Raw genomic sequence first — 24952 nt, 5'->3', positions numbered from 1 at the left:
ATTTAAACAAGTCGAATGGAAGGGTAGCCCAGGTGGCCTCTGGCACAAAGATGCAATCACCGCGTAATGTAACACCAGACATGCACCCCACATCTCTCTATTGTATGCAACGTGAAGGAACATATTTACAAAAAGTGCCCTTAACAACGATACTTACTAATTTCCAGTCTTCTTCTTGTTCCCTCTATATTTCGTTTGTTTAAACGGTCGTAGCAATTTATTTATTTTTTTCAAAGTGCAAAAATTATACTGTAAAAAATTCTGACTTTTTGACTCTATGTTGTAGAATTGCATTTTGCTGTTGTTTCAAATGCCACCAAAACGACAACTTATTGTTAGTACAATAATATTAATATTCTTACAAAAATTCAAAGGAGAGGATGTGCTAATACAACCTATACCAATGATACCAACAGAAGTGCCTTTCCAATTCAAACGATTGCAATTTCCAAATAAATTGGCTTTTGCAGTAATGATAAACAAATGACAAGGTCAATCAATGTTATTATGTGGTTTTTTTTAGTTTGTTGTTTAGTTTTTGTTAGTAGTTGTTTAATAATATGTTGGATTCGTGAGGAGCGGTCAAGAATGAAGTAGTTTAAGAAAACACCTTTTTCATTTTTTGCCCTTGTTTCGACCTTTATTCGAGTCATCTTCAGCGCATAAAGTGTGGTGCTATTCTTGTGGAGTCATGTTGGCGTTGTGTGAAATTGTTGTGAAGCACACATTTGGATAATCCATGGTTTTCTCATGGACAATTATACATGCTCCAGGCAACCAAGGAATTTGTTGTTTGTATATATGCCAAATGGAATCACCAAAAACATTATATATCCAAGAACATTGCAATGAATTTAACGTTTAATACAACAGTAATTACAATTTAATACAACGTAATCCAAAACAAAAATAATATTGCATATGTAAATATCTATACCATGACTACATACAATTATTGATATCAAACATTCAATTGTGTTCATTTAATTTATGTATAAGCTCCTATCTAGCAATAGCAATTTTCATACTCAAAATAATGAGTTATATAATACTTTATATTATCCCCCTGTGCAACGCCGTGTTGTAAAGCTAGTTCAATATCAAACCACAAAAACATGCACTTAAAAAGTAGAGGTTAAAGAATAGACGACAATTTGGGCTATAATAGTTCTCATTTTGCGTATAATAATAGTATAAAGTGAAATTTAAAGTATGGATAAGAAATAAAGATAAACAAGACCATTCATTTTATTTTTAAAAAATAAGCACACATATATAAAACAAACAACATTTATGAAAGTTTGACAATTTTAACTATTTTAAATATAATACACAGTAAAGTATAAACACATTCGATTTTAAAGCTGTTGTACTTTCACCCCGAAGTTTGTCATTCCTCATATGCTGTCCTTCTACCTGAAGGGAGTACAGCTAACCCTTTTATGCGGTTGGGTCGCTAATATCCCCCTTAAGCCAAATGCCCAGGAGATTGTCGCTTCGCGACCAACGGGGTTAGACTCCGGCAGGGGGTTACGACAGCTAGGTCATTTCAACCCCCAACGCATGCAAACTATAATCTAGCTTAAAACTAACTTCTATAATACAGTCGCGCAAATAAATACATTCACACCTATGTACATTGCACTCATTCTGATTAGTCGGTAGAGTACTAGATATTTCTCCATCGACCTACAACACAATATTAATAATTTAATCTAAATTAGGGTCGATGGCGTACTTTTATAAATATTCCTCCATCGACCCTAATTTTAAAGCAATTTTTTTTATCTGTTTGTCAGCCCATCAATAAAATAACTATACATTAAAGAAACATTGTCACATCAAGATGACTTAAATTTTCGTATAGAAGACAGGAGAAAAATACAATCGAACGATTCCCTGCATGGCGAAAATGGCAACAGATGTAGAAAAATTGTATTTTGAACATGGCCATTGTGACTATTTCAAATTTAGACACCGTCTAAAAGTCTGCTAGAGCTCCAAGAAATTCAATGGTGGGTAAATAGCTGAAACAGTCAATCTTAAGCAAAAAATTATAATTTAAAACTCGCTGTCGAAAAAATAAATTCAATATCTACCATTATAAATGGAAATTAATTGATGTACATAAATAAATAAAAATAAAAAATTAGGATTTTGACGTCGTGGACTTATTTTCAAGAAGATCGTCGAGATTATTTTTCCATTCAGAGATTTTATTGATATCTTAATTTATGTGGGGTGGAATATTCGCTTAATAAGCCTGTGTGAGAACCAGAAGGCATTGATTGATTTTTACAATTTCATGGATTTTTAGTAGTAAATTACCTGCGCAGTGACTGCTAATAGTTGCTTCTTACCTAGTAATTAGTCTTAGTAATTAGTTTCAAAGGTACTAATATAAGTACTATACTTATTTAGTATTACTGACAACAGTGCTAACTGAAAGAAAAGATAGATTGATAGATAGTTAAATAGGTAGCGAGTCAGATAGATATGGAAAGAAAGAGAGAAAAAGAGAGAGTCCTTATTCCCCTCTTATTGTTAGCGGGTTGTCGCTGTACCACTTTATCCACGGTTTTTCAATATTCCGTTGGTCAGACGGACTAGTAGACATGTGATAAACGTTTTGCATCCTGGACACACCCGACACGACTTCACAATTAGGTTGGAAATTACCACTGTTCGAAAGTACAACAATAACAGACAAGACAATATTCTAGAAAGGTGAAATCTAACGATTATTCGTGGTCTAATTGAAGTATGTTGAAAAAAAGTCTGTTTATAATAAACATTCTTAGACGTAAAGAGATGATCAAGAGCAGAAGAATCGTGTAGAATTAAAAACACCTTGGTATATTTGTAAAACCACTAAAATACGAATGTTTTGTTTAAACAAGTTTTATTTGTTTTTAACAGGCATTTAACTGTTAAGCGGCCCTTACACGATCAATGTTATTGACAATATCAGTATTGTCAATACAGTCGCTTACTCCTTGAGGGTACCACCGTCAATATCGTCATACCCTACACGGTCAATATAAGTGTCAATAATTGTATCAATAAATGTGCTCAGTACGTTTGTTTCCACCATTCGGACAAGTGAATTTTCGTGGTGTTTTGAAAACATGGACAATCGAAAAAAAGGTTGTGTAGCCATAAGTATTCGTCGAGTTCAGCGAAATCGATGGATGAAAGAGTGGTTGAAGAAACGTGAAGAATATTCTCATATGAGGCTGCTGAGGGAAATCAGATTGACAGATGTGCAAGATTTTCACAATTATTTCAAATGAAAGAAATTACGTTCATAAAATTATAAAAGTTGGTGGAACCATTTTTGAGAATGCAGAACACAAAGGTAAGGTAATGCATTCCTGTTAATGAGAGATTAGCATTAACTCTGAGGTACTTAGCTACAGGAAGAAATTTTGAAGATTTGAAGTTCTCTGTCATCATGTCGGCGGCAACTATCAGCGAAGCTATAATTGAAACGTGTGAAACTCAAATTACTCAATAAAGGTCCGTAGGGCTTCGTCTTGTGGACGCTCAGTCCCCTCGTCGCATACATTATTTCTTCCACCTGACTCGTTTACCGTTTAAAAGTCTTCAGACATTGTCTCAAGGTCACTCGTATACTCATACATAATACTCCACACAATACATACGCATAATACTCCGCACAAAAATCAATTCCTTTCCTACAAAACGCGGCAACAACTGAGTATTGACAATATTAAATTCACTAATTTCATGGTACGCTTGACCAATTAATATATTACAATTAATTAAGGTTTTTAGTTGAGATAAAAAAGTCAATGGCATGAGCGGGATTCGAACCCAAGATCTTCGTCTAGATACGCCACTGCTCTACCACTTGAGCTATCCTGACCTCGATCCACTCGGACACTAACTTCCCATCTCAACCCCACCTTTTGAATTTTCCCTCCTTTTTGCCATTTTTCAGTTTTATCTCAACTAAAAACCTTAATTAATTGACAATATTATTGAATATGCCCATAGACGCTCAATAATATTGACAATATCCTCTCCACTTCTAAATATTGACGCCCCGAGATCAGAAAATCTGGATATCATCAATGTCGCTTCAATATCGACCGTCAATAATCTTTTTTTCAGCTTAAATGATCTATATTATTGTCAATATCATACTGTATTGTCAATATTATTGATCGTGTAAGGGCCGCATTACGCGTGTATCTCGGTATTAAACAAAATCTTGAACTGCAGCGGTATCATATCGACAGTATAGTTTTATAGCTCTGTTAAATTTGGAAAAAAACTGCTGATTTTTTAAAAATATAGATTCCATGTCAATCTGCTGTCTAGGTATCGTCGTATTTACTTGAATGTAAATCGGTATCTCTTTGTTGATGATGTACAGTATGCAATGTAAAATAACATTGAGTACATATTTCCTCATTCAATCTTGTCCTCCTCTTTTACCACCAGTCAAACTCAAGGTGTTCTTGGATGTCCGAGTTAGTTTGGATAGGATAGGATTGGAGTTAGAGGACAATATTGTAGTATCGTCCGCGTAGATGGTGAGGATGGTATGTATGTACGTAGGTCAGCAGTACAAATTAATGCTATACAGGATGGGACCAAACTAATATTTCTTCTTAAAAGTAATGCATTTTTTGTTATGTAAAATACTTATTCCAATAACAGACAACATTTTAAATTGCACTAGTTTTAAAAAGTAGGAAGTTGATTTTGCGGTAGCGTCGGTCGTGATGGGGGTTTTGAGGAAGGGGTAGTGTCGGCAGATGGAGATAGGAAAGCCCAGCACACCCACCCGTCACCTCTATTCAGCTTAAAAATCGATGCAGGCCGGAATTAAAATGATAATTGATGAGAAAAAACTGAATGGGATTTAGAAGGCGGAAGGCTGTTAGATATATTTTAGGAAGCGTATTATCTAGAACGTTAGGGTGACGGCGGAGTGGAAGAGGGACGAGGAGGAAAATACAATGAAGAACCGAAGGGTGGTTCTAACCCCCTCCCGCTAACACTATTAATGATTTGCACCCACCTCTCTTTTTTATCGTTTTGAATCCTTTGTCGCCATTCGGTTTAAAAACTATGGCCTAACGTACCAATGACTTCCCTCTCGGCCCCGGACAACAAACTCCCATTATTCACTCACACCGAGTTTATTTCCGGAAAATTTCTGTCGCGGCCAATTCGACTGTCGGATAAACCGTTGGCCACTGAGGGGAGGGAGAGGGACTCGGTACTTCATTCGTGAAATAGTTAATTCTGCGACAATGGGATACGAAAATACACATTTTTAATTTAAATCATTTTGTAAATAATAAGGAGACCACTTCATTTTGATTGGACGCAAGTAACGTATGAGACGCTTGTCCGTTTCTTTGTCATGCACACTTCAATACCACGTTTCTCATGGCCGGAAGTGTACAGCAGGGATTAAATTCAACTACAAATTCCACTAAAATCAGTGAGTAAGAAAAATTTCATTGAAAAATGAGTTGTCCTTAAGAAGAATTTATAATTTTTAGGACGGTTGCACACTTCTGGCTGTACGATTGTGTGAAATGCTTGTCGGATCTGATGAAGGCTGTATAGTAATTTGGACACTTCAGGACAACCGGAGCTGACAGTTAGAACGTGTACGTTGTGTACTTTTACACGAGTGCAAAAAAATTACTAAGGCTCCTGAATAAGAAAAAACAAATTTAGGCAACGACTATGTTTATGCAGCATTATGTTTGGGGACACTTTTTCACATACATGTCGCGACGAGTGTTTGTGCAACTAAATTCGGTCTGGTCCTATTTGTACGAATTATTTATCTCAATTAGTCAATCCGTGTCGCAACATGGCTTTATACTTTATCCCTTACTTTTAATATTATTGAGAAGGAGGGTAGTAATTGTGAGAAAATGGCCTTAAAACCTAATTTAATTGATTCAAATCAATTAAATTCGTCAAAATCAAATCAAATTCACACTGAAATTGACTATTTTTGTTATCAGTTTCAAAGAAACTAGGTTGATTAAAATGGATGTGGTTTTCCGGAAATATTTAAGTCATAGCCCGCGAAGGAACTCGTTTCTTGACGAAATAATTAATTCAGTGAAAATGGGAAAGGAATTTACAATTGTTGCTTAATTGTCATTGTAATTAAAATTTATTAATTTTAATTAGTTGTTACTTATTTTTGTAAATAATCAGAAGAAAACCACATAATTTTTAGGATAGATAGGATCAAAATGTACTTATAATGTCTTATAATTTTTAATAAATAAGCAAAAAATAACAAACTATGTAAGCCTGGATCAAATTTAATAGCCAAATTGAAGCGACACTATATTGAGGCCCTTTAGTTGAAAAAATAAAAATAAAAAAAATAAAAAAATAAAGAAATCAATATGACTGGATTTAATTATCAGACAGTATGGAAAACAAGACACTATAATCTCTGAAGAAAATGTTGCAAAGCATTTTTTCACATTTTTTATGTAAATATTCTAAATTAATAAGTCCAACAAGTTTTATGTATTTTCTTATATGTTTATGCATTTTCTTTATATAGGAATATAAGTAAGTAATAATAATATCTATAGAATTATAAAATATCGAATTTTTTATTAGTACATCAAAAGAAAAATGGCCTTTATGTTTGGATGTTACAATAATATTGACGTTTTGTATAAAAACCTAAAAAAATATATAATTTGTGCAGTTTTTGTCATTGTAATGGTTGCCAAGAGTTGTATTAAGGGTGGGCAGACTTGGTCATCTGTCGGGTTGGTATGCGTGATCTTTTAAATAATCCATTAATATTCGATTTTTAAAAGGGGTTACCTTTTACTATGAAAATCGGATTAATTCAATAACCCTGTTGCCACGTAGGACAGTGGCTTATGAATTAAAGAAACCTTCCTGTGCAAAGGAGGGAGTTTTGGCCTAAGGTCGTTTATGTCCATTGAAAATTCTAATTTTCAATTACCAAAAAAAATGTCCAGCTTTTGTAAAGTAAAAATGTGCTACCTGTTTTTAAAATTATTACATGTAGAACTTTGTATAGACAAATTTAATAAATAAAAAAACTACAAAAGTCCAATTTTGTTAAAACAAAGCGAAATATATATTCTTTATGAACGTTCTTATTATACCGTACTATTTTTATATATATACTAAACAGCTTATAATGGTTGGAAGTATAATATACTGTTAAATATGTTTTACTTCTATTTAGGTTTTATAAAATTAAATTTGTTTCCGTTCTAAATTAATTGTTTTCCGTATCTTAATAAAAATTTAAAGTGTACAAATGAAATAATTAGTTTACGAACGTTACTCAGAAATATTGAAATTGTCACAGTACATTGCCTTTTCCATTAACCTTTTTCTTCATATTATTATTTATTTAGAATATCTTAGACTTTTTACTTTTTTTAGGCATTTTTTCCAATGTCTAACGGAACTATAAAACTATATTGTGGATTCGACCTGCTACAGTTTTGTTTAATACCTAGACATACGCGTAACCATTTATATGAGTAATTTAAAAAAAGGTAAATATTATATGGTTAGTTGTTAATGATTTACTGGTGTTGAACCTGAGCTGTTTATTGCAAACTACAATTAATATACATTATAGTCAGAGTTCTTTCGTTTATCTTCCCTAACTACTGGGCGTCAGAATGTTTTTTACCTTGGCTAAACTCGACCCATATGAGTAAGGAGGTATGTGCTCTTGTTACATTAAATTTTATATACTCGTTCATTTATTTTTTATTTTATTTTTTTACAAATAGAAGCATAGAAGTGTCCGCCAACACGAAATTCAGTTTCATTCATTTTGCCTATTGTCAGTAAATTATAGTATTTTTAGTCATCTATTGTTCGACAAAGAGAGGTACAAAAAGGGGAATGAAAAGTTTAGGGGTGGAGACAAGTTCACACGGTAAGGCCAAGTCAACCAAAAGGCCTTATTGACAAGGGGCTGTATAAAAAACAACTGTTTAAAAAAAGAGCGATGGAGGGTCAGAGAGAGAGAGAAANAGAGAGTGAGAGAGAGAGTGAGAGAGAGAGAGTGAGAGAGAGACAGAGAAAGAGTGAGAGAGAGAGAAAGAAAGAGAGAGAGAGAAAGAGAGAGAGTGAGAGAGAAAGAGAGAGAGAGTGAGTGAGAGAGAGAGAGAGAGAGAGAGAGAGAGATCTTACTTACTAAAAAATTTGCTGGGTTTTGACTTTTTCATCTCATTACATCGTCCACAGACCCGTGTGCACTGTAGTAAATATGGAAAGGGCAAGACGTTTGCCAGACGGGGCGAAGATTGCCCAGTAAAATAAAGAAGCTTGTACAGGTGGCACACACACACACACACACATCACACACTCACACCCCTCGTCTCCCCAGGGATGTAAGGCCTATTCAAGTATGATATAGGGGATGGAGTTACAAAAACATTTTTTCACTCCTTACTCGTGGTAAGTAGACAAGTTGACGGTTTTTAAGTCTGTCGACAGGCGAACAACGTATGCCGTAATTTCGACGGGTTCTGTTTTCTTCCCTAGTTTTTACCTAAAAATAAAATAATAGTCTTTTCTAAATTTATGTTATTTTTTAAAGATTATTTTGAAAAGGATCTATCAACATTGTTGAAAAGTAATTTACAAATTTGCAAAAAAAATTTGTGAAAACGGAATGAGGTTTTTTACAGTTTATAAAAGTTTGTTTCCCATCACTTAAATATACCCAGAAAGCGGTTTATAAATGTATATAAATATGTGTTATTTAAAGTGCAACTAATCTTCTAGTAAAAATGTGTAAAGAAAGATAGATATTCAAATATTCAGTATTTTCTTTTACAGAACCTGGTAATAATTTCGGAATAGTATAAATTTAAACAAAATATTGTATAATTTACTTAAAATCCTGATATGGATATAAATTATGTAAAGTGTGAACTGTTTTAACTAAAGAACTAATTTTTAACAGTAAGGAACAGCACGACCTACCATGTCTACTTCAATCTTTCCACATCTGTACCCATTCCTTTGTTTCTTGTATTTTCATTATTTGAAACGTAAAGTTAACAAATAATTATTTGTGAGAGTATTTGTGTAAAACAGTTAAATGTTTCCATAAGGATATGTATAAATTAATTAAGACGTTGGAATTTAATTGATTTTTGATGTAAAGTTGAACATTTCTGCAGGAGATATGTCTAGCTATCAACGTTCTTAATTCGTCAGTATTTTACTGTTCAGAGAAGCAAAACCAAATTTGATTTTTCACATATCCGTTTTTGTCCAGTTTCGTTTTATCAGAGGATGGATAAGCTCAATGTTTTATGGGATTAAAACGACGGAGAGGCTGAGATGGCAGGGCAAGTTCCCATTTAGATCTATTGGCTATTAATTACGGCCGATTCCGCATAAAGATCTTTTCAAACCTTGCTGTATAACGTAAAAGTCAGTCGTTCTTATTTTTAACGATGAGCTCACAAAAATTGGGCATAAAAGACGTTTAACAATTGCTGGAGAAAATTAGTGTCAAGCGTATTTTTGTCCGTCATGGAATTTCGTCGACGCAGAAAATCGATTTTTTTCGCGCCACGGATCTGTTCTGCTTTCCTGAAAATAGAAATCTAGTTTCATGTGAAGAAAAAAAAATGGAATGACTTACAGAATAGCCAGTATTCTGAAATATAACTATATATACTACTACTACTACCCATTTATATAAAGGATTCTTCTATTATGATTTTGTTTTATATATGGTCCTCTAAGTGCTTAATTACATGTTTATATTTCATACCATCTCCTAAGTTTTTTAATGCTTTAAAAAAAGGATTAATTTTAAATTAAAAAGGGTTAATATGAAATTAAAAATGGTTAATTTGAAGTGAAAAAGGGTTACTAAATTGCAGGTGTATCCATTTTTTCCCTTTAAGTTGCTGTTCATATAATCAGAGGACATGTTTGTTAAAAACTTGGAACAATAACAACCAGCTCTCTTGCATATGTCGAATCTTGCGTGCCAAGAGCAAGACCAGTAGAAGGCCTGAGCCGGAAACGAGGAATCGTCCGCATCCGATTGAGAATAGGTCATAAGCGGTCGACACACGGGCACCTGCTCTTGGGCCAATACCCACGCAGGTGCACACAGAGAAAGGTTGCTCGACGTGTCCCACATAATAGAAGCTTGTCGTGCCTTGGCTCTTTACAGAGAGCGTGTAGGCATGCCACCGAATTTAAGAGTGGTTCCCGGCCATTGTAGAGAGTTTCTGTTCCACTTTTTGGAGGACGTCGATTTTTTAATTGTATATAGGTATGGTTTATGTGTTTTGTTTGAGTATTAGTGTGAGTGGAGAGGGGTGATGATGAAATATAGCGTCGTTACCATCGTCCCTCTAGCAATGTGTTGTGTGTAGGGTGGATGGAGGAATATTTATGAAAGTACCCATGCACCCTAATTTAGATTGGCCATTAATACCGTGTGTACGTTGATGGAGGAATGTCGCGAGTACTCCACCGACTAGTGGACTAGTGCAGTCAGTATGAGTGCAATGTATGAATGTATTTATTTTTGCGACTGTCTTACCGAAATTAGTTAGTATTGAATGACCTTGCTGTCAACAGCTCTCGTATGTCGCTCTCTAGTTGGAGCCTAAGTCCGTTGGTTGGGAAGCGACGATCTCCTGGGCGACAGGTTTAGGGGGACATTAGCGACCCAACTACATAACCGGGTAGGTGAACTCCCCTGGCTTATAGACCCTAGGGTCAGCCCATCGGGGAGTGACAACCCTTCGGGCTGAAAGTCCAGTAATAATGTAAAGTTTACAGACGAGAATGGAGGCAAATTTAAATGATTTTAAATTTTTGATGCAGTTTATAACATAGTGCATATATTTTATAGATTTTTCAGATAATTTTGTTTACTGAACGAAAAACCAAGATTATAGAGTTCCAGATAATGTAATTTTTTTTGACGAATGTTTAAAAAAACTGTATAGAGCAGTTTATTCTCTATTAAATTTTATAAGTATTTTTGTCTCGCTATTTTCTTGTTATTTTATAAAGATTTAATCAATTTATTTAGAAAAACACAAAACAAAATTGATGACCTTGACAATTTCTGACCTATACTGTAGCTGGCAATGCAATATCAAGAGAGAAGTATTAACGTACGGATTAAAACAAACTAAGACAAATCTACTTAACAATGATTATTAACATTTCAATAAAAAATTAAAGAGTTAAAATTAAATTGAAGATTTAAATGGAGCCGAAATTACAATAGCATTGATAATATAAATTGTTAATAATTACATTTTTTGTTATATATTGTAGTTTCTTTTAAAAGATATATGACCATTTAAATTACAGGCGCAAAATATCTATAAGTTCTTTCAATTAATTAATCATTATCTATGGAATTGGTTGAAATGCAAAAGTTAGTACCACGAGCGGGATTCGAACCCACGACTTTCGGCTAGATACGCCGCTGCTCTACCACTTGAGCTGCTTAATTTCGATCCACTCGGACACCAACATCGGCGTATCTGGCCGAAGGTCGTGGGTTCGAATCCCGCTCGAGGCACTAACTTTTTCATTTCAACCAATACCTTACATAAAGATTAATTAATTGAAAGAAATTATTTGGTCAATCGGACCACGAAATATAATGGATTTAATATCTTTAAGTTTTAAAAAGGTAATCCTTATAATAAAATGTAAAATACTAATATCCTTTGTTATACTCATGTATTTTAAAAATATAGATTTTGATCATGGCTTTAAATTCCCGAAACGTTGAAATAAATGTAATAAAATAAGTAACGAATTTATTTTGTTTAAAAACCACGTAGAATTTTTTTAAACAAAAACCAAAAAATGTTTTGCTTATACACTGCCCATCAAACCAACTCGACCACCTGGTTTTTTCACGGAAAATTGGCCAACTTTGGAATTTTATATTTTCTCAGCCTTTTAAGTCACTGACCGGCGCTTGGTCTCATTTTTTAGAAAATTTTACGCTGAACAAGATAACATTTTAATGTTTTCCTAGCTTCAGTCATTCGTCAGCAAATTCAAAAATGAGGGAGCATGTTAATTTTTGTACTTTTTACGAAAACTTCAAATTGAGATGTGGAGCCAGGAAATATTTCTTGGACCGGCGCCCTATAGCAATGGATAGGAAATTTTAATGTTTTCAATTGGTTCCACTTTGTGTTTTCGAGTTATTCGCGATTTTTGGGCGATCGGTTTTTTCTATGACCAACCAGTTTTTTGCTAAACAATCGTGAATAACTCGAAAACAGTTGAGAAATCGGGCATAGTGGAAAGTGACCAATTGAAAGCTTATTAAAATTCCTATCGATTGCTTAAGGCGCCAGCCCAAGAACGATTTCCTGGCTCCACAGCTCAATTTGAAGTAGTAAAAAGTGCAAAAATTAACATGTTCCCGAATTTTTGAATTTACTGATGAATGACTGAAGCTAGGAAAACATTTAAAAATCCATCTTATTCAACGTAAAATTTTCTAAAAAATGAACCCTAGCGCACATCTATGACTTAAAAGGCTGAGAAACACCATTTTTTCGCGCAAAAACCAGGTGGTCGGTTTTTTTTATGTACAGTGTTTAAACGCGAATTGTTAATAATTTGATCCCATACTCGTAGTTTAGTTTCATTTCAACGTACAATACGGAAAAATCGACTGTTTTTAAAATTTAAATAACCGTGGGTGAAAGATAATTATTTCGGATATTATTCTCTTCAAACATTTTTACCTGCTACAGTTTCACTATCTATCCGTTCTTTATTCTCCATTTCTAATTGGTCCAATATAAAAAACCCATATAATTAACTAATTTTTTTTAGTCCATGGATATCACAAAATTATTGAAATGATGAAAAATATTCTATCAGAAGATTCTAGATAAAAGCTTACCGAACATTTTTGTTGAGATTTTTTCGTTTTCTTGATTCTGGTGTCCATTCGCAGAGACGCTTTTGAGCCCACTTCTGATTATGATTATTGCTAGAAAGCCATTACAATAAACAAGGCTTTCTGAGCAACAATCAAAACCATTTTGAGCTCCACATGTCGAATCGTGCTCCTTTTAGTACTTCTTACCTAGATGAACAAAAATTCTTTGAAATTATTTTTTCGGTACACGGCTAAATTAAAATTCAATATTAAAGCCTGGATGATGTTTTTATTATTAGTTAACATACGATAAGCCTTTAATAGGTCAAGCATTAGTATATTATTTATACTGTTGAAACATATTAATTTAATTCATAAATCGTATTATTTTTGTGATAATTCAAAAATTTTCAACATATCGATCACATTTTGCAGTTAAACAATCGATATGTATTCAAATTTTAAATTAAATCGTGTACAATGCTCAAATTCGTGTTAACTGTACTTCCATGGCTTCACAGACTTTATTTTATCATAAATTTTCTCCCGTCCATGTTAGCTTTCATCGTCTAATTGTAAATGATATGCACGAAATACCAGTTAAAGAGTTAGCCATTCCAACTGTCATAAAAACCGGTTACCCCTCTTCATCCCAACAACAAAAGCATTATTATAACAATAGGATGTTAGGCCAGTTTTATTCAATAGTAGGACTCAGTTTTTTTAAAGAGATAAAACAAGTTCCACGGCGCTTTAATTTTAACGAAAAACCTCCAAACGAATTAAAATTCTGAGCCTATTCATTACAAAGCACCTGGAGGTTTATCCAAGCCCGGGGGTTAAGGGAAAAAAACCAGAGGACTTCCTTCGAGCGGTCGGCGTCACGCCGTCGAAGCCATCTTCAGAAGAGATTCACCCTTTTTGTCAAGACTTCCGTCACGAGATTCTCCGAAGTATCCGAATCGAATTCAAACGACAAAAAACTGTATAGCCTTGGTGAAGAAGATTGACCTGAGAATAATAGAAGTAGGCGATTGTTCTCCAGCCCCAACGAGTCATGCTAATAGAAGGAACAATACCTTTTGTCGGTTCATCACTAATCGTCGGCCGAGTAGCCCCAACTTGGACGCCCAACATAAATCGAGCGTTTTATATGATATATTAAAGCAAGGCACTCCTTCGCCTAACTTCCACGTCAAAGTGCCTTACTGATAAATTATACTTTGCATTATGCTTCAAAGGCTTTTCACTTTAAGCTCAAAGTACACTCCGCGTTTTAAACAAATCACACAACATTCATCAATATCTCTCAATGTATTCATACGATCCTTTCGTGTTCCAAAAAGCAATTTACACGTTGAATGGATCTTTGTTATATTTATGAAAAATTGGTCAAAAATTTCGTATGACAGTCGTCGGAAGGCCGTACAAAGTTGAATATTACACAAGAATTATCCAAACGTGCGCCTAAAAGGAAAATTAAATATTTAAGTATTTTCCTTAAAGTAAGTAAGTGATAAGGTTGATAAGAGAGGTTGGTGGGGGTGTACCTGCACGATGTGGACGGTTTCGTGATCCAATGGTGAATGCTTGATTGCAAGGGGAGCACAAGTACATCTACCCCCTCTTCAATTCCTCGACTTGACCCCCACCAAAAGCAAACCACCATTTTTTTTTCTTTGGCCATTTCTAACAGGTAGGGATACTAGTTTCATTATTTATCCTTTTAAATAAAGGATAAGTGTATTAAAATTTAAAGTGAGACCTTTTTAAAAATCTGATTTAAAAAATTCCGATTTTTGTCTACATTTTCTTGATTCAAGTACTGATGCTTCCATCTCGTTAGTTCTTTACTTACATATCAAATTAAAGTTTTTTCTTTCTGTAACATCGTTTTGTCATTTAACTTGTATTTCTGTAAATCGAGAAAGAATGCATGAATTTATACAACTGCATTCTGTACTTTTACTGATTACTCATTTCTATAAGCTCAAATCTGCACATGCACGTATACACATACCCAAGTGCACATACTTGATCATATCACTTCTCGTAATCCACCGGCAATCCCAGGTTTGTAATTTACAATAAATTGCCCGCAGGCTTCAAGAATCACCCACCTCAACCTCAGCTGTCAACAGATAGGTCAATTCAGCACCCAACGATCATTCAGATCAGATTCAAACCCATTTGCACTCTCACTCATTAAATACATTCTTTCCTATTTAAATACCTTTCATTCAATTACAGTAGTGGAGTACTCGATATTCCTCCTTCTCCCTCTACATATGTTAGTCGTTAGGGTACTCAATATTCTGCCATCTACCCTCTCACGCTAGGTACACAAAACTATCAGTACTACTGTATAAAACAACCCAATTTCCTCCAAGAATCGGATCAGGGACCTAGATGCTCCCTGCCGTGCTCAAACAAAATTCTCAAATGGGGTGGCATTCCTCGCGCTCTTTATATGCACCCAAGGAGGTCCACCCTCCAATTAGGAGGGACACATCGTGCAACCTTTCTCTGCATGCTGAACGTATTCGCACTTTTAGAAGAAGAAAGCTAATTATAATTACAAACATTTCATATCAACCAATTAACTTTTCTCAATAAATTGCGGTCTCGAGAATTGCCAACAATGATAGAAATAGGAAAGAATTATTAAGATCAACTTTTAAATGATGGAGGTGTATTATGGTATCAATTGTAAGTATAAATAAGTGTATGTGTGTGTGTTTTTTTGTTTTCATTCTGTGCATATATATGTTTTTTTATTTCCCTAGGTGCATTAACGTGTTAAATGTTTTAATTTGCTCTGCATGGCATTTTATCGTGGGTTTGTAATAATAATATTAATAAAGGATATAAGGTTTTGTAGACTAAGAAAACATCACGAAACACCTCGGCTTTTCCTTTCTGGGTTGAAATAAAGGAAGTCGACGTTGTCAGATATTTAGGCGTTTCTTTCGACAACGCCCTTCGATGGATTCCGCAAATAGCCCAGTTGTCTAATTCAGGAGGAAAAATACTAGGTCTAATTATAATTGGGGAGCGAATAGAGACATTCTTTTAAGAATATTCAGCATGTACCTAGGAGCAAAGTTTAGATACGGAGCAGCAGGTGACTCTTTAGCACGAATATCAACTTTAAAACTACTAGATAGGATTTATTACCAAGGTATCAGGATTGCAACAGGGGCGTTTAGAACAAGTCCTTTATATAGTCTCTGCAATGCTGCAGGTGTCCTACCTCCGGTTCTTTACAGGGAGGAGGCAATTCTTAGGTTTGTGCTAGGCTTCGGTCTTTTCACCCTCTATTTCCTTCAGTTTTCCATAACCCTCACCAAGATATGTACTTGTTCCTAAGAACTAGGACGAGTCCTTTGGAAATCCGCGGTACTGAAGTATTGAGATTAGGAGGGGATACCTTGCCGGCGTTGAAGGTCTTAAATTGCTAGACATTCCACCGTAGCCGCTACCTACTGCCACAATTATTGAAGATCTGGCCTTATGGAACAAAAGAGAAACGCCTTCTCTCATGATCAGGGCAAATTCTTGCGAATTTTAAATGGCTTTCCCAATTATAAGGTTTTTATACCGATGGGTCCAAAAATGAAATTGGTGTAGGGTGTGGGATATTTGCTGATGAGCACAGCTTTAGCTGGTCTCTATCGAATGTGGCTAGATGATCATTGATCATTAAAAAGGAATCGCAAGCTATGTGTAATGCCATTATTTGCTCTGATTCGAAGAGTGGTCTCGAAGCCATCACAAATATATTCTCGGTTGATCCATACATCTTAGAAATTCACATGAAATCAAAGCACTTAACAAACATGTGGTACTAGTTTGGGTTCCTAGTCAGGACGGCATTTCTGGAAATGAAAGAGTTGATCAACAGGCAAGGAACTCTGCAAACGAACCACAAAGAACAGATAAATTTCCTCTCCACCCAAATGACATAATCGTTTATGTTAGAAACATCATCAAAGGAAAGTGGGCGGCAAGATGGCATGAAAAAAATTAAACCAGTTGTACATAAATGGCCAACTGTGGAACTTGAGAGAAAACAATTTGTCCTTCTCTCTAGATTGCGAATAGATCAGACTAAGCCATAATAGGCTTTTAATAAGCAACAGCCTTCCAACTTGCCCTCGTTGTATTCGAAGTGGAGAACGTATCATTTTGACTATAAAACATATTTTGGTCGACTGTCGCACATTGCGACCCTTTAGGCAAATGCTCAACCTTTCGAGTTAAAGGAGTTACTAGGTCTCCACTGTTTGCTTCGGAGAGCACTTTTCAACTTTCTTAAATTTATTGGAATTTATAATGAGATTTAGGCCTTTTCCCGAATTCTTATACCTCAATTAACGGTCACTAAAGACCACACAATTCTTATACCTTCGAATGTTAGTCTGACAGCGTTTGAATGAGAGTTTTGCGTGCAAGATCTCTTTTTTCAGGAACTTTTGAGGCAGCCAGGGCGGAAAATTGTGTTTTATGTTTTAATATTGTTGCTAAGTTGCATTAGTGTATTTTTAGTATTTGAATGGAAAAATAAGGAGAACGACGAGCGTATACTTATGCTGAGACATTTTGCTAGTCTGACTCCATTAATATTATTGACCATAAAAGCCTATGGGAAATGTTTAAATTATGGAACAAAAATTCGAAATTCTAATTAAAGAAGAGGAATAAGTTTTATAATATAAAATGTTTCTTTTTTGTATATATTTGGCCTTCCCAATTAAGCTTTATAGCACTCAGAGAGGATACAGCTAACTTAAGGTAGAAGTTTTAAATGTATCAGTTAGGGCGTGAAATGACCTTAGTAGTTAAAACGCCCTTAAAAATTGTTGATAATAATAATAAAAAGTTTCTTGTCGACTTTATATTTAAAGGTTTAAAAAAAGTCACTAATTGGCGACGTTCCGACGATCCTCGGTCATTTGCAAGTCTATATTTTATTTCTGGAACACTTTTAATGTTACATTATTTTTTTCAAAATATTTAATACAGCATTATAATTTTGTATTTTAAACATTATTTATTAGATAAAAATGTAGGATGAAAGCTTTTTCAAAAATAAACTAACATACTTTCTTTACGTGAAAAAAATGTATTTACCTGTGTACTTCTATTTATGGAATTATTTTAGCTTTTTTTCGTCAAATTAAGCCTTTTTCATTTCAAATTAACACTTTCTTTTATGCATTAAAAACATAGTAGATGGCATGAAATATTAAGCATGTAAAATAAAATTCCTATATATTTGAGAATTTAAAAAAAATCTAAAATTGGAACATATTAAATAACATATGAAAGTTAATTACAATTAAAGTGTATATCAAATTAAAAAGAAAATTAAAAAATTCTAGATTTTTTTTATAACAAAATATTTATTTTTTAGACCAATTATGTTATATTGTATTTTAAAAAAATTCGAATTAAAATAATCATTTCTTTTTATATTTAATTGTACATAACTTTTAGTTTTAATTGTAAATTCCATATTTACAAGTTTTTAATTTTTTTTAAAGAAAGGGTTAATTTGCAGTTAAAAAGGGTTAATTCGCTGGAAAAAAGGTACAAACATTTCCACAAATGTTACAGAACATCAACTGGTAATGAGCAGTGTTTAATTGCGCAAGACTTTAATTTCACAAAAATAAAAAATAACCACAGGAAACAAAGAATTTCAGTAGCAACGCTTCACATAAAAGTCGACAACAAAGGATTTGATGGAATTGGACATGTACAATCAACAACAGATCAACCTAATTTACCAAGAATAAGACTGTTTTGCAGAGTGGTGCTGGAAGATGTTGAGTGTTCTTCGACACTTGGTAATATATGTAGATCGTTTTTGCTTTTCTCAAACTAGAAATCTAGTTTCATGTAAAAAAATGGACTTTCTCTCATGAAATAGCAGTTTTCTGAAGTCGCCTTTGTATACAATAATTGGTTGGATTCGTGAGGAACGGTCAAGAATCAACAATCACATGAATTTCACACAACACCAATATGACACCATAAGTATAGCATCACTCTTTATGCCTTGAACATGACTCGAATAAAGATCGAAACGTCGGCAAAAAATGAAAAATTGTTTTTCTAAACTACCTCATTCTTGATCGTTTCTCACGAATCCAACAAATTATTAAACAGCCGGTCCCTAAAAAAAACCAGATTTATATACAATGCTGGTCCAGGGGTGATTTGCTATATTTAAACAAAAGTTTTTTCAGAGATCCTAAGCGTCATCCCTGTACTGTATTTAACATGGGATCAATTGAGGATCTGTACCATTTCTTGGCCCTATTCTAAATGAATGTAGTGTGACATATTTAGGAAAAACTAGATTGTCCAGAGATTTTATTGTCCTTATAGAATATTTGAATGTAAGTTTTAAAAATGTGACTGAAAATAAAGGTAAGAATTAGTTAGTGAATTCAATTATTACGTTTATTAATTCATTGTTTAATTCACTATTTATAATCGCATATATTGTTTAAATGAGCATGTGGCAATATTCTTGCTGATAAATTTGGTCAAGTGTAGTCTTTTTGTTTTACACAAATCAATTAAAAAAATAAATACAATGATGTTTGTCCGTTATGCCTATTTATTATTTGTGTTTAGTTATATCGTTTTACTTAATTTTTGTTAAGACGTGCATATTGTAAAAAGGTGTAGAAGGAATTAAATTTATTATAATTCTTTTTTCGTTATTGTTGTCCTTCTTTTTTCTTTTTATAGTTGAAAATTTATTTTTGTAGGCCTTATTATTTGAAGGTGTTTTTGTAATTTTTTTGCATACTTATATTTCTTTCTAATCTCTTAAGCTTGTTAATGCTTTAAAAAGACGGTTAATTGGAAATTAAAAAGAGATAATTTGAAATATAAACTGTTCAATTTAAAAATTAATAAAGGTTAATTTCAAATTAAAATGGGTTAATTTGGCGGAAAAAAGCTACATAATCCACAAATGTATATATACCGATCAGTGCTAGTGTATCCCGTTCAGAAAATTATACGGACATTTGGTTCATCAGGTTTCTACAATTTGTGTGGGCATTTTTCTATTTTCTTAGTTCAATCGAATATTACCAGCGTATGAACAAAAGTGAAAAAGAAATGAATTTAGAAGAGAAAAACTAAGAAAGGAATCTCACTCGATATTACAATAAAAAACCGTTATTGGTAATGAGAATGATTCCATAAAGCGAAAACATCCAAATTCATGTCACTGCGAGTTCGCCCCTACAATTTTCGAAATTTCCAGTCCAGTTCAACAAACCTATTTTGACTTTTGTTTCAAATTAGTTGAGTAAATAATCAAAATTAAATTACGGAATTACTCTGGGTCACTTTTCTCTGTAATGGGGTTTGAGTTAACTCAACCCTCTGACTAAACGAGAATACTATTCAAAATAATCATTATTGACCAAACCCCCGACAGCAACTCACCATCTTACAGCTGATTAACACTCATCCAACTGTATCATTACAGTAATAATTCTATCGTAACATCGAACCACTTTAAAATATAATTTTCATTACTAACGCAACAAAACGAACATTAAAAAAATTACAATTAATTAAGGTTTTTAGTTGAGATAAAAAAGTCAATGGCACGAGCGGATTCGAACCCACGATGTTCGGCTCCGAGTGGATTGAGGTCACGATAGCTCAAGTGGTAGAGCAGCGGCGTATCAAGCCGAAGATCGTGGGTTCGAATCCCGCTCGTGCCATTGACTTTTTATCTCAACTAAAAACCTTAATTAATTGTAATATATTAATTGGTCAAGCGGACCACGAAATTAGTGAATTTAATTTAAAAAAATTGTTACTGTTGCATTTATTTGAATTAGTTATTTGCACATACAGGGTGGTGCATTGTTGTTCCTATGGTGCGTTGAAAAATGCACCATCCTTTATATGTTGTGTTCTTTCTATATACTCGTAAGCACGAGGGGTAAAAAGTGTTCTTGTTGTTCTAAATAAGAATATTGAACTTCCATTAAATGAAAAATTCGCTGTATTATTTTAATATCAAAAACGAAAGAATTCTTCTGCTATTTTTTTATATATGTATACATTGCTGGTACATGTAACGTGCTCATACTTTATTTACGTTTTTTATCGCTAGTTATATAATCCAAGCTTAGGCTGTTAGGAATGTAGATTACAATTTATGTATTAATTAATTATTGGGATGGATGGTTTGTACTTAAATTGAGAGATTTTTTCTTTGGGTCTGAGGAGTGACGAATTGCTTTTCTCATCAAATTAACTTTTTTTAAGAATTCATTTTAAGAATTTAGTATTGGGATATATGGTTTATACTTAAACTGAGAGATTTTTTCTCGAGGTCTAAGAGGTGATGAAACAGCTTGAAAAGAAATAATTGTGATAGTAGTAAGCAGCAAAAATTTTTGCTTCTGTAGACCACCCAAACATAGATCTTTTCCCAGACAATAGAGACCTAATATACAAGAAATTACACGCAACAACAAATTTACAGTATGTGCATCTGCCTTTGTAAATATCAACATTATATTAATGATAAACCTTTTAAAAACAAGTGTAAATCGGATCCCTCCCTGCACCCTATCTCCCCCAAAATTTCGACTAGACCTAACACGATTAAGCAAAAATGACATCTCCACTTACATCTATTGAAATGAATTCTTAACCTTAAAAATGATTTGACAACCAACTGAATTCTAATATACACATACGATTCAAAATCTGCGGTAGGAGAAGGAGCTGCATTCATTTTTAATGAAAGGGAGTATGGGTTTGCTCTTTCCTCTATATGCAGCAATTATAGGCGGAATTAATAGCGTTAAAAAAATCTCTTAATATTATGGACCCAAATGGAAAATATCTATTAATTTGAATCAACTCACTTTATTAGTAATGAAAACACAATTTACTACCTTATTTATTACCTTCGTTACAAGACATATTATATGCCCTTATATGCTCAAATAACAGTAACATTTTTGTGGGTCCCTAGTCACTGCAATATTACTAATAATGAACAGGCTATAGCGCCATAAAGAGTTTTCTATTCCTCAGAAGGTTCTCCTTTGATTGTTTTACCTTTGTACCTTGTTTTTTATTTCACATAACTTATTGTATGAAATATTTAGCCATCTCATTTCTCATAATGTAAGAGACAAAATCCTAATACGGGATATGTCTAATTTTTGGCCACCAACTCTTCTGCTGTAGATTTTCTAAATCCAAGCACATACAAGGGTGGATCCAGGTTGGTCATCGGTGGGGGGGGGGTTAAAAACTTTCTATTTTTTTAAGGCACGGAAGACCTAAAAACGTACCAATCGAGAGAAAACTCTACACTCGTTTTTCGGCCCAACGCAATACTTTCTCCTCCTTCAAAGGCACAAACTGAAAAAAATAACTTGATTTAAAAGGTTCAATACTTTAATTTCAAAAAGAAACTTATTTTTCATATATTTTCAAAATGTTTTTCTGTCATAGTATGCAATGGAAATGTTTTTAGTCACCAACATTAACGAATATAGAAAATTAATAACCAACTTAGAGTTCATCACATCGAGAGATCGAATAAGAAGATTAGAGGCAGAAATCAGAAAAGCACCAGAAGGACATGTCTAATCACGAAAAAATCATGGTCTGTAATGTAATTTTTTAGCATAAAACACAAACGAACAAAAAAACCCTCACGGCAGTAAGGAGCGAGAGGAAGATGTCTTTCTTCAAGATGTCAAGATCCAGCGGTGGTACAAATTTGCTACTTTAAAAATTATAGAATAATCTGAAAACCATGGGTATATATTGTTATTTATTTTATACAAAACGTAACATCATAAACATATTGCAATAGGATAACAAATTAATCAATTGTTTTTTATCTTATTAACAGCTGGCGTTAAAATAAAATAGATTCGGCCCATTTTTTCTACTGAAAATAGTGGAAATAATATAATGGTTTACTAGTTAACTACCTAATTATAAAGTTTATTTAAGCTATTTGATTAATTATTTTCTCGGGTTACTTCACTATTACTTTTTGGTATCAATGGGAGATTTATGGAAAAAGACGTGATGGCCATGCCATATTTATTAATAATATACACAATTTTAAGGACTTTTGCTTTTTACCGCGATTTCTCAGTTAATTTAAAAGAAATCTTGGCATATTTGGTAACAAAAATTAAAAAAACGCCTACGGTTTCATTTTATTACAAAAAAGAAACTAATTTGACCTTTTAAACGAAAGAAATTAGGTTTAAAAGTACCTATTTGAGAAAAAAAATCCTGATTAAAAATGGGATTTTTTCAAATTATGATAACATGTAAAATACTACATGGATTTGAGCCAAACCGAGCTTAAAAGGTACAGGAAGAATCCAGCTTAAAATCGGTACCAAAAATGTGAAAATCCATTAATGAGGGGCGTAGCTAGGATATAGTGAAGACAAACAAACCGAGCTGGTTGTTGTGCGGGAGAAACGCAAAAATTTTGATTGAATTTTTTAGTTTCACCGCCTATAACTCTGCGACCCCCAGTCGATTTGGCTGAAAAACAATCCCAACCGTTCTTATGGGATTCTTAACCACCCTGCCAAATTTCATTGCAATGCTATCAAAAATGCGGCAGCTAGAGAGTGTTAGAGTTTTGAAAGAAATCTACCTAAAATAAAACATAACATAGAGGTTTCTTGATTGCAAATCGAGTGATCGAAGTATCGAACCGGGAGACAAAAAAGCCAAAGCATGACCGGTTAAAAGGAAACTAATTTATTTAGGAAGGTTATCAGAGCTAATAGATCAAGTTTTCTTCGCTGCAGTACTGTAATTGTTCAGCTTAATGGTTTTTAGCCAACATACCAAGGGCTGTCAAAACTGCGCGGTCTAGCCTTATATTTTTTGGGGTCCTGAACCCTCAGCCACAGCTTTGGAGGAGTCTGTAAAATAACTAAGTCTATAAATATGTGACAGAACTTCAACATGTCTGATATGAATCGGTGATCTGTCTTTGTATTTTACAACAGTAAGGCCCAACTCCTGAAATTTCCTTCCTTTGGCAGATAAAAAGGTAAATGTCACTGCTCTGTTGTAATTCGTCATATTATTAATAAAAGTTATTAATAGTTCCTTTAAATAAACTGATTTATGATTCTGGAAGCGAAAAAAAGGCCATTATGACAACAGGAGTTAAAATGGCCGCTGGTTTTTTCGCCTTCTAAGTGTTTAGCATTGCAGTGAGCACATCTTAGATCCATTAACTCTGCCGTGCTCGGGTTTGAGTTTTCGTTCAAAATAGTCTGTCGTTAATGTCAGTTAATTTGAATTTTTTTTCGTTAGTCTATAATCCATTGATATTAAAAAGGGTTAATTTGTCGGAAAAAATTATAGATTTGCTATATAAAGAGAGAGAGAGAGTCCTTGACCTCATGAGTTTTCATGATTGCTTCTACTTACTATTTCTTTACCTTAGTTTTATGGAATATGGGAAAAACATAGATTTGGGGACAACGGTATATCACAGGCACTTTTAACAACATTTAAAAATGTACGTAATGCATATCGAGGTGAAAAGAGCGATTTTGTGCTCTTCTTTTCCTTGAAGCGCAATTCCGTCCGGGATTCAGATTAACCTTTAATTTACCATCAACCGTGAAGACGACGGTGAACGGTGTAAAAAACGGTGAATAGAGAGAGACATCCGTGACCAAACGCGTTGCAATTTTCTCTTAGTTTAAAAACCGTCAAGAATTGTTGTCCAAGCTCCATTTTAAAGACGAAGTTCGTTTGACTTATATAAGTACATTCCGCCCCACAAAAATTATAAATTCCAACATAAATACGCTTATGAGCTTTAGTCTCTCGTAGGATTGTAATGACAACAGTAATTTAAAAATCAACAGAATTTTTTTAAATCATAATATTGATGGGTATTGAACTTTTCTAACTCAAAAACATAACAATTAATGTTCTACTAGGTTTGATTTATTT

Source organism: Cimex lectularius, unplaced genomic scaffold (assembly GCF_000648675.2).
Source record: "Cimex lectularius strain Harlan isolate CLEC.00 unplaced genomic scaffold, Clec_2.1 scaffold293, whole genome shotgun sequence".
Lineage (NCBI taxonomy): Eukaryota > Metazoa > Arthropoda > Insecta > Hemiptera > Cimicidae > Cimex > Cimex lectularius.
This window is presented reverse-complemented; position numbering follows the sequence as displayed.